General features: G+C 41.3%; 1 protein-coding gene across 2 annotated transcripts in view; it reads right to left on the reverse strand.

The window, feature by feature from the left end:
- Positions 1-18347, reverse strand: part of ADAMTS3 (ADAM metallopeptidase with thrombospondin type 1 motif 3) — a 3677303-nt gene that overhangs the window by 1781392 nt on the left and 1877564 nt on the right. The gene's annotated exons all lie outside the window — the stretch shown is intronic.

Consider the following 18347-nt stretch of genomic DNA (forward strand, 5'->3'; position numbering starts at 1 on the left):
ATCATTGCTCCATATGCTACAAGAAGCTTGAGACAAGCTTTAACTGCAAAGAGATATCAAAAAATACAAACAAGAAGAGAAGGAGCTAGTGCTATATCAATATATTAACCACTGATAGAAACAAAAACAAAAGAAAGTTGAAGTGGGTGATATCTTCAAAGACTAACTGAGGAAAATTGGGTATGCAAGCATTTGAGTGTGTGAGGTCTTTTCCTAGAGTGTAAATAAAAAATAAATCATAGAATCCACTCTGAGTGCAATAGGTTTGACCATCCTAAATGAGGCTCAAGGCCAACAAAGAAAATACAAAAACAAAGGAGAGTAAGTGACCCAGTTTACTTGTTGAGACAAACTATTATAATCAGTCTAGCCATTAGGCAGTTCCTGTTCTTCAAGTGGAGTAAGATGAGCTTCCACAGGTTTCAAAATGCTTTTATTTTGTAATGGATGTGCATTTTCATCTAAAGATGGACCGAACAGCTTGTTTCTAGATGAATGGATGTGTGTGTGAATGTCAGGAAGTGTGTGCGGGGCTGCCTTTCCTAATTTGAAGTATGAGCTGCTAAGGAGAATACTAGCACCATCATGTCTGACAACACACTGTTCAATTCAGACATGGTAATAATGAACCACTAATGAGGGGGTTCTCAATATGGCTTTATAAGTCTCTAAATAAGTATTTCTCTTTGTCATGCTAATTGACCAACATGCATTGGACAATTAACTTGGGTGAAAAAAAAACTCTGAATCCCATTGATATAAGATTACAAGTTCACAGGTAGCAGCACTCAGGCACATAGACCATTAATGAAAACTGACTCCCTGAAATTCGGATCATAGGCCCACTTTTCTATTCAGGTATCCACATTTTTCTTATACCAAATCAAGATGGCAGCTCATACCACATGTGCAATTTTTCCCATGCAGTGGGAATTATTTGTGTTATACAGGCCATATTGTTTTTCTTTTTTTTTTTTTTTAAAGAATTTTGAATGTCAAGTTGTTATGCCCATGTGTTCTTTGATTAGTGTAAATTTCTGTGTTTACCAATTTTCTTAACAGCTCATAATTAAAAACTTTATATGCAAATATCAATTTGCCTCTAAGATGTATGTGTTGTAAAGTGAGTAAGTTTAGATGCTTGCATCTGTCCATTTAACTATATTCCCCTACTGATGGTACCTTTTTGGTAAATTTCCTTTGGAGTGATTCTAGGGATACTACAAAACATTGTTACATTCAATGACAGGACTGAAGCAAGCTTTATTCAGAGATGTAGCTTTCTTCATTTCTTATTGTAATATTTTTCCATAAGTACCCCAAGTTTTTTCATAGCCTTACTACTACTGCTATTCACCTGTTTATCGAAGGAGCATTTACAGATAATAACAACTTCTAAGTCACAGAAGTCTTCAACTTCATCCAGTGTTAATGTTACAGGTGTAGAAAATGAGAGTTTGTCAAAGAATAACAGCTTGCATTTGTTGGTACTAATTTGTAGTACAGTATGACTTGCCCAGCCTTCAGTTTCATAAAAGTAACAACGAATTTCAGCTCAATAAAAATACGAAAAATGGAAATGGCGCACCAGAAAAACCGCACTTTATTTAATCTCCAGTAAAAGCCACAGGTAATCCAACAGGTAAACGCTTTAAAACAGGACAATGCGTTTTCGTCCACTTAGTATTAAGACTTCATCAGACAATTAAATACAAATTCATTAGTCATTAAATAGTAAAGTTAAAAAGAAAATGACCAATAAAAACATTTGCATTTTGCCTACACCAATAAAAACAATGGGGCTCATTAATAAGAGAAAATCTATGTATAGTAAATGATGTCATGAAATCCTGTTGAAACTTGTTCTGAAATTTAAAAACTTTTAAAATAGTTGATTATGCTATCCTAAATAAAAAGTTTCATGATTTATTCAAATAAATAAATAAATAAATAAATAAATAAATATAGTAAAATCCTCAATGAATCAATATGACAATATATATGTACTAAAATAGTATTTTTTGATCAGGAATTAGGTTTGATTGTAATAACTATGGCACCACCTACTGTTCTTTTTAAATGATTACATATTAAGCTCATATTTTGGCTGCTCTCAGTTTCAGCACAGGGGATAAAGAAATGCACTCATTTAGACCAGGCTGTTTGTTGGCTTCTAATAGTATTTGCCACCATAGTTCTTTAAACTCAAGCCATTCTTCCCAGGGGCCACCTCTCACTTCTTTTTTCACCTGCTCCAACATAAAAAAAGAGAATTTAGAATCTTTGCAGATTTTTGTATGTTTGTATAGAGCGTTCGTTTCTTTATTCTTAAGTATCTCATAAAGATGTTCGTATATTCTTCTTTTCAATACTCTTTCGGTTTTTCCAACATAGTAAGAATTACAATTGGAGCACATAGCAAGGTATACTACTCCCTGGGATTCACAATTGTAGTATCCTGTGCTGTGTATATTCATTTCCCTAGCTTCTAAGAGTATCTCTCTTTTATTAGAGATGTATGAGCACTGTTTACAGCGTCCGCATTGGTAAGTTCCATTAATGGTACTTCTGGTACCTGTCTTCTCAAGAGTATTGTTGGTGTCATTAATTTTGTTATTTTCTAATAATTTTTTGATGCTGCGTGCATTCTTGTAGACTACTTTTGGAATCCTTTCCTTTATGTTAGAAATGTCCGAAAAGGTTGTAAATTTGTCCCACTCAATTTGAAATATTCTTTTTACCTTAGAGTTGAACAAGTTGAATTCTAAAACTAGTGCTGATTGGTAATCAGATTCTTCTTTTTTATTATTCTTGTTGATAATAGAATGATTCGCAGTAATGTCAGCATTTGTGATAGAATTCGTAATATTTGTCACACAACCCTTAATAGGCTTAAATTTTGTTGGTCTGTTTTGTTCACCCTCTTTTCTTATATCTTTGATAAAATCAGGTGGGTATCCTCTTGCGCAGAACATACCTTCCAAGGTGTTGCATTCGAATATGAAGTCTTCATCCCTGCTGGTCATGCGACACCCTCTCACAAATTGTCCCTTGACAATGTTTTTTTTTGCAGTGTGGAGGGTGTGCACTGTTGAAATGTAGAAAGGAGTTACAAAAGGTGCTTTTCCTGAATACCTTGGTCTCCAAATCTTTATTGTTCTCATTCTTATACACTTCGACGTCTAGGTACTGCAACCTGTCTATTGAGGTAGAGTACGTAAACCTCAGAAAGTTGGTAGTATTGTTGATATAGTCAAGAAATTCAATCAATTTCTCATTACCTCCTGTCCAAAAAATTACGATGTCATCCAGGTATCGTCTGTATAAGGACCAATATTGTTTATATTCTGAATTCAGGATGTAGTTGGATTCCCATCCTGCTAATACAATGTTGGCATAGGTGGGTGCGCATGCCGCACCCATTGCTACCCCTTTTATTTGTTGATAGTATTCTCCATTGAAGGTGATGAAATTGTATTTCAATACTATGTCTGTTAATTCCACTATAGCAACTTTTTCTGCGTGTGTGAGAACATTATCCAAAAAAAACATATCTTCAAATATACTCATTCCCTCTTGATGTGGTATGCAGGTGAAAAGATCAACCACATCTATGGTGACAAAAATAAGGTTCTCAGTCAAGAGGTCAGATGTGATGTTTCTTAACGGGTCCCATGAATCTTTCAAGATATGTTTGTTGTTGTTGCAAATATGTTTGGTCTTAAAATCCACAAATTTAGCCATGGGAAGTGTTTTGGAACTATCAGCTGACACAATGGGTCTTAGTGGAGGGTCACTTACGTTCTTGTGCACCTTGGGTATGCCAAAAATTATTGGGATCTTAGGTTTCGGTACATATAAAAATTTGTGCATCTTGCTGTCGATTGTTCCCTCCATAATCATGTTGTCTAGTACCATGTCAATTCTTTGGTAAGCCAAGTTCACCTCATTTATTGATACACTTCTGTATTTGCTTTCCTCTCTGCGAATACTGTTCATTTTGCCTTCATATGTAATGTTATCCATGATAACAGCCCCCCCTCCCTTGTCTGGCTTCATAATTCTTATTTGAGTATTATTTCTTAAGTCGTTCAAGATTTCATATTCTTTTTCTGTGAGGTTGTGTACCTTATTATATTGTTTGAACTCCTTTCTGATTTCATTTTCTAAAACTATTTCCAGATTCTTTATTTGAGGGTGAAATGGGGGGTTGTAAATACTGCGTCTGGTTAGGGCAGGGTATTGTGACTCAGGATTCAATGACATCGGGGGCAGGGTGGCTTGCAGGTTTACCTTCCTAAGGAATAGCTTCATGTCTATGATGGTTTGTACCAGATCCCCTCGAGTGCTAGGGATGTATTTAAACCCTTTGCTGAGTAGGTCGAAATGTGTCTTATTAATAACAATGTTACTGAAATTGTATATCGAAAAATTCTTGAGGGAATATGTGGTACCTGTTCGTAAAATCTCGTCCTCAATATCTACACAAGAAAGGTCAAGATGGTCTGAAATGGGGGTATGGGTGGGGGTGGGGGTGTAAATAGTATTTGTTAATACCTCCCACTCCCCCTTCTCCCTCCCCCCCTCTGAAAATTCTGAAAATCCTGTCTCTTTCTGTTTTGATTGTATTGTGGGTCTTCATTCACTAGAGGTGGAAAGTCGGTATCATAATCTCCCCTGGCTTGTTCCTCCCTCAAGGTGTCCATTTGATAATTGTTCCCTCTCACTTTGCCCAGCCTGATTCTAGCATTGTGTTCATTTCTCTTAGAGGGTGGTTGTGGGTAACTCACATTATTCTGGTAATCCTCTATGTCCCTTTTAAGCTTGTTGATCTTTCTTTGTTCTAACATTTTACATTTCGTGTCTATATCAGATCTTAAACTATAATATTTGTCCCTTTCTTGTTTTATCTCAAAAAACAAATCTTGTTTAATAAAATTATCTAGCACCAAAATCTCTTGTTCTAGTTCCTCTAAAAGCTTATTGTTCTCTTTAATAATGAGCCCAAGAATATCAAGTCCACATTTGTTGAAAATGTCAATTAATTCTTTGTGAAATGCAGTACCGGGTTCTACATTGTTTGGGTACTTCCATACCCTGAGCCCTTTCGGTACAATTTTATGTTTAATACATTCTGTTAAATAGCAATTTTCAGTACACAACGTTTTATACTTGTGCATTAATTTTGATAATTTATCAATTTTTAAACAATAAGAATCACCATCCTGTGGTGAATTGTCCTCTTTAGATTCAAAATTAAAGCGGTGAGGACTTTTCAACCAGTCTAGTATATTACTACAGTTAGAAGAAGCGGAAACAGTACCTGGGGCATTCTTGCCCGACGTGTTCGCGTTTGGAACACTAACATTGTTCAAAACCCCTGTGTGTGTATTCCTATCCGATGCTGTCGAAGGACCCAGAAGCATCGGAGTAATAGCAGGATCAAAAGTGCCACCGTTCGGTTCAGCCTCTTCACGCGACGTGGAGCTGGAATCGCGGTTGTGTCTTTTCCTCTTCTGTTTCAAGCCTCCAAACCTTTCGGTCCCTTCCGGCATGCTTCCTACGTCGGTTGGTTTCCTGCTAAGCAGTGGAGTGCACAGTGGGGTTAGAAGTTCAATGAGCTCGGTGAGCTGCCCAATTAGTTTCCGTGACTGTCCCACTTCTTCACGGTTTGAAAATGGTGGGCTATTCTCCATTGCAGGGCACCGAAACTATAAAGTCAAAAATAGGCGCCCAACCAGTAGAAAAACCAATAAAAATACGAAAAATGGAAATGGCGCACCAGAAAAACCGCACTTTATTTAATCTCCAGTAAAAGCCACAGGTAATCCAACAGGTAAACGCTTTAAAACAGGACAATGCGTTTTCGTCCACTTAGTATTAAGACTTCATCAGACAATTAAATACAAATTCATTAGTCATTAAATAGTAAAGTTAAAAAGAAAATGACCAATAAAAACATTTGCATTTTGCCTAAACCAATAAAAACAATGGGGCTCATTAATAAGAGAAAATCTATGTATAGTAAATGATGTCATGAAATCCTGTTGAAACTTGTTCTGAAATTTAAAAACTTTTAAAATAGTTGATTATGCTATCCTAAATAAAAAGTTTCATGATTTATTCAAATAAATAAATAAATAAATAAATAAATATAGTAAAATCCTCAATGAATCAATATGACAATATATATGTACTAAAATAGTATTTTTTGATCAGGAATTAGGTTTGATTGTAATAACTATGGCACCACCTACTGTTCTTTTTAAATCATTACATATTAAGCTCATATTTTGGCTGCTCTCAGTTTCAGCACAGGGGATAAAGAAATGCACTCATTTAGACCAGGCTGTTTGTTGGCTTCTAATAGTATTTGCCACCATAGTTCTTTAAACTCAAGCCATTCTTCCCAGGGGCCACCTCTCACTTCTTTTTTCACCTGCTCCAACACAAAAAAAGAGAATTTAGAATCTTTGCAGATTTTTGTATGTTTGTATAGAGCATTCGTTTCTTTATTCTTAAGTATCTCATAAAGATGTTCGTATATTCTTCTTTTCAATACTCTTTCGGTTTTTCCAACATAGTAAGAATTGCAATTGGAGCACATAGCAAGGTATACTACTCCCTGGGATTCACAATTGTAGTATCCTGTAACGAATTTCAGCTCAATCTTTTTTTTTTTTTTTTTTTTTTTGATAGTTAACATAAATCCATCTTAGTATTGTCAGCATATTTGCTGACCCACCCTTTGTTGTTAGTAGGCATAAGAGCAAAGACTAGTTTGTACTCTACAAAACACCAAATGTTACAGGTAAAGTACAAGACTTAACCTCCTAAATATGACTCCGTTTTCCCCATACACCAGTTGCCAATCCATCTTACTCAGCAAGAAAAAGAAGTTATGCCTTACCATAACGTTCCATCTGTGTTGTTGATCTGATGGGTTATTGGTTTTGTCCTCAGAACCGAGCCGGCCATATATCAAGCTCGTGTCAGCCAAAAACTCTCGAGCCAAGGTCCTACCCAGAATGCTCTGCTCCCTGTTACCACAGATCGAGTTTGCAAGTTGATAGACAAAAGTAGAGACTACATCTGGTCATAACAGACCTACAATAAAGGAATATATGAGATCAACCAGGAACCTCTGGAGGGGGACAGAGGGTGGGGAGTAATGAATGAACCAAGATCAACAACACAGATGGAACGTTATGGTAAGGCATAACTTCTTTATCTGAAGTTGTTAATCTCCGTTCATTCCTTACTGATGGGACAGAGTCCCCAGCTACCTGTATCCCTGGGTGGCCCTCATGGAAGGACATTCCTGAGCACTATGGAGCCAAAAGAAGCTCTACCTCTGGAGGCCAAATCCAATTTATAATGAAGAATAAAGGTATGAGGTTTGGCCCAAGTCGCAGCTGAGCAAATATCATTAAGGGAAGCCTTAGCATGAAAAGCTGCTGAAGTTGCCATAGACCTTGTAGAATGTGCTTTCACTCTGCGAGGCAAGGTGACATTGATCTTGTTATTGATAAAGGTAATGCAGTTTCTCAACCATGAAGCCAATGTAACTTTTGAGACAGGATGACCTAGTCTTGGTCCAGAAAAAGCCAGAAATAGTTGGTCTGATTTACGGGTAGATTTTGTTCTGGCCAGATAAAATCGTATTTGCCTATGAACATCCAAGGAATGCAGGCAATACTCTCCCCTGTTAGAGTGGTTAAGAAAAAATACTGGAAGGTCAATAAATTGGATGATAGACTGCTCTGACACCACTTTTGTTAAAAAGGAAGAATTAGTTCTCAGCGATACCCTATCCTTATGGAAGATAAGATAGGGAGGATTGATGCATAAGGCTTGAAGTTCTGACAAGTGTCTGGCCGATGTGATTGCAATTAGAAACAAAGTTTTCCACAAAAGATATTTTAAATCACATGAAGATGCATGTTCAAAGAGGGAGCTGTTAGGGCTTGCAGGACCAAGGCCAAATCCCAAGGTTGCACTGGTTATCTAAAGGGAGATTTTAGGTGAAGAACCCCCTTCAAGAAAGTTTTACAGAGTCTATGTGACGAGTGAAGAATCCTGAAAACCAATGTGGAAATTCAAAATGGTAGCTAAATGCATACGAATAGTAGAGGCAGACACCCAAGAGTGGAAAAGGTGTGATAAGTAATCCAAAACCACCGAAACTGGGGCTGACAAGGGGTCTAATTGTTTATTCACTGCCAAAAGAGAAAACCTTTTCCATTTATTGAGATAGATTAGGCTGGTGGATGATTTATGAGATGCAATAAGAATACTGCGCATTGGGGGTGAGAGGTTTTCCTGCCTGGCAATCAGTGGAAGTGGAGAAATCAAGCTGTCAACTTCAGGGTTGTTAGATTGGGGTGAGTCAGACCCTGCGGATGGGAGATCAATGTTGGGGATGGATTGAGGATCCATGGTTGATCTAGCAGGTGAGGCCAGAGGAAGGGGAACCAGACTTGTTGAGGCCAATATGGAGCAATGAGGATCACTTTGCTTTTCAACTGCCATGCTTTCATCAGAAATTGGGAGATGAGGGGGAGAGGAGGATAAGCATAAAGTAGACCCATGGGCCAAGAGTGGACTAGAGGGTCTCTTGGTTATTGTCCCTGAGGGGGGATCAGGGCAAAATAGTTGCTGCACTTGAAGTTGGTTGGGGAGGTGAATAGATCGCAGCAAGGTTGGCCCCAGTAGTTGAAGATTTTTGCTGCTATCACAGGGTTGAGGGACCACTCGTGAGGTTGTAGAATACACCTGCTCAATTTGTCCACTATCACATTGGAGCTCCTGGGAATGTGCATTGCAATTAGAAAGTGGTTGGAAGCTATCACCCATTGCCATATTCTCGGCATAATGGTGAGAGCTGGTGCCCCCTTGCTTGTTGATGTACCAGACCACTGACATGTTGTCCGATTGGATCTCAATAGTCCCTGACGGAAGGATGGAATGAAATGCTTGCAATGCTAGTAGCACCGCCCTCAGTTCCAGGACACTGATATGCAAAAGGGCTTCTGTCTCCAACCAGGTGCCTTGGACTGAGTTTCCCCTGACACAGCCCCTTCACCACATCAGGGAGGCATCTGTTGTCACCATGGCTTTCGGATGATGGGGGCTAAAGGGGCGAGACCATTGTTGCAGATTTTGAGACGTCCACTGGAGTAAATCTTGCTTGCATCTCAGAGTTACACTTATCTGAAAAGACAAAGGATGATGTAGAGGGTACCACTGAGTGAGAAGTAACCACTGAAGGAGCCTCCTGTGGAATCTGGCTAGAGGAACAATGGTGATCGAGGCTGCCACTGACACCAGGAGTTGGGGTATAGATTGAGCAGGAGATTTGTGGTGACAGAGCAGCGGTTGAACCTGTTGCCTTATTCTTTGAAGCCTGTGGTCCGGAAGAGATGCTGTGCAATTTCCCATGTCCAACAGTACCCCTATGAATTCCAAAGACTGGGCTGGGGTCGTGTTGGACTTCTCCCAGTTTATAGTAATTCCCAGGCATTGTGCTGTGAGGAGAGTGTAGTGCAGGGCTTCTTCCAGTAGATGCTTGGTGGGGGCAGTGAGGAGCCAGTCGTCTAGATATGGAAATGCCTGGAATCCTTGAAGTTGCAAGTGAGCGATAACCACTGCCATGCATTTGGTGAACACTCTTGGGGATGTAGAGAGACCAAAGGGCAGTGCTAGAAATTGGTAGTGACTGCCTCCAATGCAGAAGCAGAGGTATCTTCTTGAGCGTTTGTCCATTTTTATGTGGTAATATGCCGCTTGAAGATTTTCAGAGCGCATCCAATCATCTTCTTCCAGAAGAGGAAGGATAGACTGAACCATGACCATCCAGAATTTCTCTGTTTTTACAAATTTGTTCAGTGTGCTGAGATCCAGAAGTGTCTCTAGTCCCCTGTCTTTTCTGACACTAAAAAGAACCTTGAGTAAAAAAACGGATCCTGTCTGGTCTGCTGGGACCATTTGGATGAGTCTTTTTTGTAGCAGCTTTTGGATTTCATGTGCTGCTGCTTCCCTTGGACTCTGTGGAACGTCGGGTAATACTTTGGATGAGGTTGGACAAAGATGGAAGGGGATGTGATAGCCTCTGGATATTATCTGTTGTACACAAGAGTCGGTGGTTCTGTTTCACCAGGCAGTGGGGTACACGGAAAATGACTCCAACCACTTCCAGAGGTGAGCAGTCGGGCAACACTTCAGGAGCGCTGATAGGGTTGGCCAGAGAAAGAATCTCTGGAAACCCAATTTCATGGACCTCCTCTGCCCCGAAAGGGGTGTCTTCCATTGGAGCTTCCCCCTCCGCCTCTAGGGGAGAACTCGGCACATGCATCATGGAAAGAGCCCTGTGATTTCCTGTGCCACATATTCCCACTCCTCTCATTTCTAGAGTAGAATTGTTGAGGAGTGGAGTGTCTGACACCAAAAGCAGATAGGGTCTTGCCATCTTGTTCACACCTTGTCAGCATATCTTTAACTTTAGGGCCAAACAAAGAAGCGGACTCGATGGGGGCGTTCATGAAAGAAGCCTAAACGGAGTCTGCAAAGTCACAAAGGCGCATACAGGCATGTTGTCTGGTGACTATACCCACGTCTGCCGCTCTAACTACTCCTTCCGTTGCATGAGAGAGAAGACAAATGGAAGAATTGGAAATGGAATCTAGGGTGGCTATCTGAGAAGCTACGTTGTCATGGACATCATCAGAAACAGTTTCTGCCAAGGTTTCAAAGAGTTGGTTGATGAGATCCCTCTGGAGCCTCGTAAAGTGTGACAAATAGTTCAAAGACCTTACAGCAAAGGTCGATGAACCAAACACATGCTTCCCTAGTCTAACTATCGCCCAGGACTCCTTGTTGGGTGGATGGACAGTTTGTCTCTCTTCTGCCAAGTCTTTCTTAGTTGCAGCCGCCACCACCATGGCATCTACTGGAAGACCTCATGACCAATGGCGATGCTTAGCTGGGGATGATAAGACTTATCAGTCCTCCACGGTATCACTTCCAGGGTGTCAGGAGCCTTCCATGCTTGCTGGACGATGAGCTGGACAAGCTCATCAGCCAGCAGGGTAACCCAGGAGGTAGGGGGCCGGGAACAAAAGGCCTGCAAGAATACGAATTCCTCAGAGGAAGTATTAGAGGACTTCCAGTCACCCCTCTGTCTAAGGATCTCGATAATGTCACCAAAGGACACCTCATCAGAGGGTGACCGTGGGGACCCTTCCCCATCATCAAAGTCCATATCTTTGGTCAAAGACTCCTCTGTGGGGTCCATGTGCTTCCATTTGCATGAAGCTTTGCGGGGTACTTCCTCAGTCGGAGGTTCTGGGGAACTCTGCAAAGAGGGGGTCTCCTGAGGGGGAGAAAACTGAGGCACTTGTGCCTGGTGTCCGGTGGTTGTGGCTTGTGAGAGTTGCGGCACAGAGGGGGGAGAGGACTCTGACATGTGGGGTTTGCCAGCGGAGACAAGCACCCTCTCCATGGCCTGGAAGGCTGGCCCACCCAAGGAGGGATGGGAGCCCTAAACTGAGCATGACAACCTCGTAACCAGAGTCACACCCTGTCCCGACAACCCAACCCCCAGACCAGGAGTCTCAAAAGGACTGAGAAGCATGAGAGAGGGAGGATTCCTGGAGGGTACCATAGAAAAAAATCAGCATGGAACCAAGAATGCCTTCCCCCATGGCGCAGCCACTGGCCTGATAAGAGGCCAATGCCCAGTGCACCGAGGGCCATAAGGACGACTCTGGCTCCAAAGTGAGATCCACTACTGGGGTCAGAGGGAGGGAAGCTGCTATCAGAGTAATGGGCTTTGATTCTTGGGTGAAAGTCGAAGGAGGAGTGTACGTTGAAGTTTGAGAAGATATACATTCACCTGAAGGAGGGAACGTGGGTTTTGGTGGTTGAGAGAGACCTCTGGCCACAAGCAACTGGTGAATAAGCTGCAACACATCTTGCTCAGAGAGGTTCCTGGTCGACCTCATAGAGAAACCTGAGGGCAATTCTGGCCTTTCTGGAAAAGGACTATATTGGCTACCAATGAATGGATCCAAGGAAAGACAGTACTTGGTTCTTGCTAATTCGAGAGGTGCAGAGCCCAGAACCAAGGATGTCTGCACTGAAGAGAATGGTGTCAAAGTAGCCTGCGCCGACGTCAGCGCCATAGAAGTCGAAGGTGTCTGCACCGTAAAAGCAAGCGTCTGCACCGATGGGTACGGTGCCATCGAGGAAAGTGACTGTAGTGGTAACAATGACAGTGCTGAAAAAGACAGCACCAAAGAGCATGTCAGTGCCGAAAGTGTCTGCATCGTGGAGGACAGTGACATCATACTCGGGGCCAAAGGGGATTGCACCAAGGAGACTGTACCTGCATGGACGGTGCCGGTAAGGACTGCGACAGAAGTGACTGCACCGGGAACTCCAGTGCCGGTGTCAATAACAAAGACATGGCTGGAGCAAGAATCAACTGGGCCAGAGCCAAGACCGGAGCCAAAAGGGTCACAGGTAGCAGCATCGAAGTAGTAGTCATTTTCACCTTCTTATGAGTCAACTCCCTACAATGTCCAGAGGGAGATGAAGTTAGCAACCTCAATGAGGAATAGGAAGAACACCTCTTACAGGGTTTAGCAGGAGGGGGTAAGCCCTCCAACCCAGAGGTAGCCTCACAGAAAGGAGATCTGAGAAGACCTTTCAGGATTAACTTCTTCTTTCTCTCATTAAGAGTCCTGGTCGAAAAATTTCTACAAATCCCACACAGGGGATCCACAGTAAGGTGGGACACATTCAAACAATAGACACACAAGTCATGGCCATCGGAAACTGGTAACTTATGGCCGCAATCCTTATACTGTTTAAAACCAACACTACTTTTCTTATCAGACATAATGATATGGAGAAGAACAGCAGTATCAAGAAGAAGAGGAAAGGCTACCCAAAAGGGTAAGAAGAGAGAAGGAAGAAGGATTACCAATGATGGTAATGAAGAATTACCTCAAAGGTAAGAAAAGGGTAATAAAGGGAAATAGACTAAAGGTAGAGAGTCTTAAGGCTATGATAGGGTAGGAGAATAATAGAAGAAACTGTTTGAAAAACTTTAAAGTAGAAACGATATATAAACTTTCAAAAAATTATACATTTAGCTGAAGAGAGTGGCTTGACACAGCTGTGCAGCAATGCAGTAAATGAGATCTGAGGTAACAGGGAGCAGAGCATTCTGGGTAGGACCTTGGCTAGAGCATTTTTGGCTGACACGAGCTTGATATATAGCCGGCTCGGTTGCGAGGATGGAACTGATAACCCATCAGTACAGAATGAACAAAGATTAACAACATCAGATTTAGTATTACTAGAAATTTAGGCATGAATAATTTTTGGTGTAGAAGCCTTTGCCAGATTTAGAAAAAAGACTGGTGTATAGTCTAGACTCTACTACCATCGTAATAATGTCCTACAAATTAACTAGGTTTGTTAAAGGAGGCCTGCCTCTGGTGAACTCATGTTGTGAAAAAATTCAATGAAGAGCCAGTAATTTTTAGAATTTACTAACAGCTCAGTGATATACCTTTTAAAATACTTCCCTAACATTGATGTGAAACTTACAAGTCCATAATTTTTTTACTTCTTGTTTATTACCCTTGTTACACAGAAGTGACATTGAATGACTTCTATATCACTGGCACAAAACCTGTTTTTAACAAGTTGTTAAAAATTCTATGAAGTGCAGGGCATAATTCTTGATAACCTAGTTGGGTGTGTCAATGGAATATTACCTGGTACAACTGAGCAGTTTGTTCTTACTTTCTTCAAAGAATTAAGACAATCTCACGTTCAATATATGAACACTCATGGAAGTCCAGGTTACTTGTGTTACACAAGATATATTTAATTTAAGCTACTGATTGTAAAGCACCTGCTAAATTTAATAGTAACAGTTATGAGATCCTTAGTACACATACAATATAATTTGGCTAGTTGAATGGGTAACAGAATTAACATATTTATAGTATATTTTTGTTATTTTGATCCTTTGATGGACTTGTTTCAAAGTTTGCCTTTTTTTGATCAAGAGCTGAAGATTCTTCCACATTGCTTAATTTTATTTTGATTCTATCAGTTGGGTACTTATCTACATTTGAAAGTTTTTTTTTCCTTTTAATATAGATTTATCATCCTGTTATTCCACCAAAAAGGGAACTGGTGGATCATGACTTCTGTCTTTTATTTTCCTTTGTGGTTTCAATATCAGACGTGAAAGTATCTATTAAGGTTAAGTATCCAAATTCTTTACTTTGATTTAGACTTTAGGAGTTCCAGTCACAGAACAAATACATTCTTTTAAAAACTTCAAATTCACTAGAACACAGTTACACCTGCAACTTACATGATGAGTCTGTTTAATACCATTAAGTAACTGAATTGTGGTCTCAGATTCCTATACGCGCGCACATGGATATATATGTGTTTGTGTGTAAATGTATATATATAGGTATAGTGATCCTGATGTCCTTGTTGCTGTAGTTAACAGAGCAGTGTGATGTCACTTGAACCACTATTTTTATACTATTCACAGTAAACCTGTGTTGGTTTATACTTTAATATGTCTGTCTGCTACTATTGTCTTTTTATGCGGCACTTCACACAAGTACTGCTGCACAGTGTGAAGATTGTGTGAAGATAGATGAAGGTTGCCAGCCTAGTCAGATAGAATTTTATAGATAATTCTGTCATTTGTAAATATTAATGTAAGCCACAGGCTTATTGTCTTAAATGGAAAAATGCTGTTAGATGTGGAACTGCAAAAAAATGTAACAGTGCACTCTGCTGGCAGAAAGTTGACCAAGTAAATTATGTTGTGACCCTTTGATATAAACATGGTGCCAATATGTCTAAATGAAGACATTCTTTCTATTGTTTTAACCAAAAGTTAAATTGCTAGATTTAAGCATGCAAATGCATTTTTATTGCTCTGCTTTCTGACCAGCTGCAAGATAACAAAAGGAGATGTTAACAATGTAAATGCAGTTTCTGTTAGCCTGGGAATCCAGGGAAGTGTGAAGAATGATGTAATGGGAACCAGGAATGTGATTTTAAAAAGAGAGAGAATCAGGAAGCATTAAGCATTTTTGTCTTGACCATCCAACTCATCAGCACACTGCCTTTGGTCTATATGTAAGTTTATCTTAGACTTGTGTTTTCTCTTAGAAATAGCATGTGTGTTTTTCTATGATGTCAGAACTGTACTACTGGATTATTTTAAGTATTTCTCTGTGATCTTTGAACTCCTGACTAGCACTGTGTAGTAAGACGTATTGTCTTGTGTTTTTATTATTTATTATTAAATATTTTAAAAACCTTTCAACTGTGGCTGTTTTGTGTAGAGATATGTTAAGCTCTAAAAGTACATTGCATGTATATAGTGATCCTGTACCAAGTCACTCTAATAAGCCTTGACCGTTTAGTTATACTGCCAATTGGATAATAATATTGCTAAGTAATAACTGGGCACCCTTTTAAGGGCCTTTGAGTAGCTGATAAATATTAGTGGGTGGTGGCAGCTGATACTACCATATAGTCTGGGAAAAAGGGGCACAGCTGGAGAACCTGTGCCAACCTTCCCCAGGAGTGTCTGTGTGGTTGTATAAACTCTTCTAAAAGAGTGTGTCTGTGTGTGTGTGTGTGTGTGTGTGTGTGTGTGTGTGTGTGTGTGTGTGTGTGTGTCAGCAACTTTGGCAGGGACAAGAAGCACTGATTGGACAGAGAAGGTACTGGAGGTTAGCTTGCCCATTAGGCTGAGATCTGGACCCTATAGCTGTGCCAGTGGAGAGTCTTATTGGGGACCTGGAGAGCAAGGGAGCGACCAGCCCCGGACTGACTGTGATCTCTGCGTGCTCCTAAGGGAAATTGCACTTTACTGTGTGTATTTGTTATCCTTTCCTCCTATATGAGATGCCCCTCACTGGTGTTAGTGGTGAGGATTGAGGCTTCTTGATTGCTGAGCCAGGGCATGGGTGTCACATATTAATTGTTTGGCAGTGGTGGGACATCCACACCACATGTTAATTGGTTGGCAAATACTAATTGGCTTCTAGTGGTGTGGGTAGAGTGTATTCCTGTAGCTTGTGTACAGTGAGCTTTGAAGGTGTTTTGTACTGTAAAATGTGCCAAGCAGTGAATACTCAGAGTTCAGATCACAATTGTTTTTATTTATTTTGTTAGCTTAGTTAGTCAGGGTGAGCAGGCAGCATGTCAGCAGAGGAGTATGGAAAGGTGACAAGGAGCCAGCTGGTGGAGATGTGCCAGGCTAATGGACTGGTGCATGGAAATCTGAATAAGGTAGACCTGATTGCAGCCTTGGTTACAGCTGCATCAGAAAACAGCATCCAGGAGGACAATCAGACTGGCAGTGGAGATATAATACCCTCGAAGAATGGACAGTTCAACCTTTCTGCAGAGGACTTAAAAATCCATCTGGAGCTAAGGAGACGAGTTGGAGGCCAGGCGTATGGAGATAGAAGCCAAGGAAAAGGAGCGAAACAGGAAGCATGAGAGGGAAATGCTGACTCCACCAGAGTCATGGAGGTAATGGGGAAGGAAGTAACTGGACCACAGAAGCACAAAAGGTCAGTAAATTTATTCCACAGTTTAAAGAGGGGGATAATTTTGATAGTTTCATTCATATGTTTGAGAGGGTATGCAAACAGTATGGTGTTGACCAAAGGCTCTGGGTACCGTTCCTGACCCCCTTACTCCATGGTAAAGCTGTAACTGTTTTGTCAAAGATGTCTGACGTTGCATGTTTTGATTATACTGCTGTTAAAAATCACTTGTTAGAATTGTTTAAGCTAACACCTGAAACGTATAAGAAAAAGTTTTGTGAGCATAGACGCAAGTCAAATGAAAGTGTGTGTGAATATGTTTCTGAACTGAGCACTTATTTCCATAGGTGGGTGAGTGGATGTCAGTTCACCACTTTTGAAGGGCTGGCAGACCTTTTGGTGAGAGAACAAGCCCTTAGCACTTTGTCTGAGGACATGACGATCTGGTTAGCTGATATACAGTGTGCTACTTCAGATGAGTTGGGGAAGAAGGGAGACCTATACCTGGCAAGCAGGGCAGCCCTGCACAGGAAGGGGACCCCTAGTACTGCTCACGGGTCTAAAGGAATCCATGGTGGGCAGCACAGACTGCCCCAACAGAATCTGCCAGTGACAGGGGAAGCCACTGGTCCAGGTACACATCCAGGAGCTAGGGTTAAATGTTTTGAATGCAACCAGTGGGGCCATGTGGCATACAGGTGCCCATGGAGGCAAGGTGGGGAACAAAAAGTGAGGGAGCCAGTAAGTGGGAGAGACAAAATGCCAATAGTAGGTTGTCTTGGGACAACAAGGGTACCAAACTACCACCAGGGATTATATCCTACTCTAGTGAATGGCAAAGAGGTTATTGCCAAGAGAGACACAGCCTCTGATATAACCATTATAAAGCCTGCAATGGTTACAGAGAAGCACTACCTGCCTGACAGTCTATTCCAGTCAGGGCTTTAGGAGGGATCCTATTCCAAATACCTTATTAGGGTTCTCTTTGACCGGGAGGGTGAAAAAGGAAGCCTGCAAGTAGGTGTGTTTGAGGATATACCTGCAGATGCCCTTATACGGAATGATTTTGATAGTGCAGTACCCTGTGCTTGTGCAGTGACATGCAGTCAGGATTAGAGACAAGTAAGTAAGTCTGGTAGCCTGGGGAAGACCCAGACAGACTGCATACTTGCTGGTGGGTGGTTACTTCAGGGAGGGAGCTACCCTGTAGCAGTGAGATTAAAGGTGAGTCACAGCTGCTTGGGGGTACTGATGGTCCCTTGGACAGAGTGATTGCAAAGGTAGAGGCGAGTAGTAGTACCCAGGCTGACAGTCAAGCACCACAGTCCGAGGATGCCAGACCTCCTGTGGAAGGCGAGCTGGGAAGGGTTACAAGGAGAGAGTTGAGATAGGCTCAGCTCTCAGACCCTACATTGCAAGGCCTGAGGCAGGTAGCTAGGGAGGCACTTGATTCACAAGGAAAGGGGGAATCTGTATACTGGGTCAAAGGGTTACTACACAGACAGTGGACCCCTGAGGGTGGGCTAGAAGGTGAGAAAGTACAGTAGTTGGTAGTGCCTAGAGCCTACCATCTTGGCGCATCTAGCCATAGCCCATGATATTCCCTTTGCAGGTCATATGGCCATAAAACATACAAAGAGGCATATTATGCAGAACTTCTATTGGCCTGGAATTCCCAGAGATGTAACAGGGTACTGCAGAACTTGTGAGCAGTGCCAAAAGGTAGGTAAGGCA

The sequence above is a fragment of the Protopterus annectens genome, chromosome 2.part0 (genome assembly GCF_019279795.1).
Source record: "Protopterus annectens isolate FY-2018-M chromosome 2.part0, PAN1.0, whole genome shotgun sequence".
Classification (NCBI taxonomy): domain Eukaryota; kingdom Metazoa; phylum Chordata; order Ceratodontiformes; family Protopteridae; genus Protopterus; species Protopterus annectens.